The 2,200-nt window shown below is 40.7% G+C and overlaps 1 non-coding gene across 1 annotated transcript; it reads left to right on the forward strand.

Moving 5' to 3' along the window:
• The first annotated feature begins 474 nt into the window (after positions 1–474).
• LOC112131496 (small nucleolar RNA U13) lies at positions 475–578 on the forward strand. The gene has a single exon (XR_002913555.1). It is a non-coding gene; the product is annotated as a small nucleolar RNA U13 (small nucleolar RNA).
• Positions 579–2,200: the final 1,622 nt, after the last annotated feature.

Below are 2,200 nucleotides of genomic sequence, written 5' to 3' on the forward strand. Positions count from 1 at the left end.
TATTAAAAATTAAATTATATAAACTTACAGTTAAACAGGTATATTAAAAACAAACATAATAAATACCCAAAACTAGTGGCTTTCTGACTACTTTACTGTATTTCACTATTATCTGTGTTATTGAGGTTATTTCCTTCTAGTGTATCTCTGTGGTAGAAATACTTTATAATGACAAGCCGCTGAACATCTCTCCCTAATTCTGTGTTTAATGATGCCAGATTGGTAGCTTGAAATTGCCCATAGTGAGAGTATTTATACCTTGGAAATCAGCAAATGTTACAGGACTTGATTAATTGTTTCGTTGACTGTCTACACTTAACCAAGTGACTCCAATTCCAACCTGGCATCCTACATTCCAGCCACATCACAGTGCTTTCCATAGCCTTGACTTTCAGTATGCCTTTTCACCTCTATCCTCTAACTTTTGCCATCCTGTTCCCTTCTGTTGAAATCAAGCATCTTTAAGATTCTCAGATTATTTTGTAATTCATAAGCATGATGACTGGGTATTCACGTGCATGTGTGAGATGTGCCACCCTGGAATCTTGTTGCAACGTCAGTACATTATGGGTCTGACATAAAAAAAAAATTATCCTGAAATACCACTTTCTTCATGAGGCTGTCTCTGATCTCATTCAGTTGGAATATACGCAATGATTAAAAAAAAGGCATCTATTATTATATTATGTTATGTATGCCTACTGCTAATCGTATGTGAATATTTTAACACTTTTTTTCTTATTTATTTATTTATTTATTTTTAGAGACAGGGTCTCCCTCCATCACCCAGGCTGGAGTGCAGTGGAAAGATCATAGCTCACTGCAACATCGATCTCCTGGGCTCAAGCTATCCTCCCGCATCTGCCTCCCAGGTGACTGGGACCACAGGCATGCACCACCACACCTGGCTAATTTTTAAAATTTGTGTACAGCCAGGCATGGTGGCTCACACCTGCAATCCCAGCCTCCCAAAGTGCTGGGATTACAGGCGTGAGCTACCTCACCCAGCCACAGTTGTTAGTGTGTATAATCATAACTGCTATTTATTAGACAGAACTGGACAAATAAAGAGACCTGGAAGGTATAGTGATAGTCATCTTTTACAGAAATACAAATATGGCTTCAGAGAGATTAAGTAACTTGCCTGATGTCACATGGCTATTCTCAGATAAAGGGAATGGGAGAAGGCTTATCTTGAATGCCTTTCGCATAAACGTATATTCACATGTAAGGTAGTAGCTATTCAGTGATCTTCCTAACCTGGTTTTGGAAAGGAGCCCTTGGGAAGTGTCCTTAGACCAAAGAGTGTGAGTTAATTATAAAATATAATTTATTTATTATTATTATTATTTTTGTAGTTGCAAGATTTAACAGAGTGAAAACAGAGTTCCCATATAATGGGAGGGGACTCAAAGGGGGTTGCCACTCCCTGCTCGAATGCCTGGGTTTATATCCCGATCATTGTCCCTCCCTCTGTGCTCTGAGGCAATATATGATTTAACTATTTCTTTACCTCCTGCTTTAGCCTAATTTTTATTTTAGTGAGCCCTCTTTACTACCTGATTAGTTGGGTGTGAGCTGAGTTACTAGCCCCGTGTTTAAAGGTAGGTGCAGTCACCTTTCCCAGCTAGGCTTAGGAATTCTTAGTTGGCCTAGGAAATCCAGCTAGTCCTGTCTTTCAGTTCCCCCTCTCAACAGGAAAACCCAAGTGCTGTTGCGGAGGTTGGCCGATGATCGCTCTAACTGCTTCCTGCTGAATTGGGGCGAAGTAGGGGTTGTGCAGTTGAGATTTCCTTGGGAGGGTTGCCTTCAATGTCATCAACATCAGAGCATGGGCTAGCAGGCCAGTCCAGGGGACCGCAGTAGATCTTAGTCATGGACTTCATCTGGGCCTCCATTTGAAGAACCATTTGTAGTTTACAGCTTTGATTCTGGAAGAGACAAACCTAACAAGGAGGGTAAAGATACAGGGATTGAAATGTATGGCCTGAAGTGCAGGGGATTATTTCTTTGGCACACTTCACAGGCCCTGACTATCTGCTTGATAGTTTTGAAAAGGCCTGGTCCAGTAAATAATAATTTAGCCATCTGATGGGTGCTATCAATGCCAGAGTGAAAGGTTTGGTGAAGGATTTTAAGTAATTTCCATTGGTTAGCTGCAGGCAAAAGTATTTTTCCTTCTTTGGTGGCTAGCCATCCT

Source organism: Pongo abelii, chromosome 1 (assembly GCF_028885655.2).
Source record: "Pongo abelii isolate AG06213 chromosome 1, NHGRI_mPonAbe1-v2.0_pri, whole genome shotgun sequence".
In the NCBI taxonomy this organism is placed as follows: domain Eukaryota; kingdom Metazoa; phylum Chordata; class Mammalia; order Primates; family Hominidae; genus Pongo; species Pongo abelii.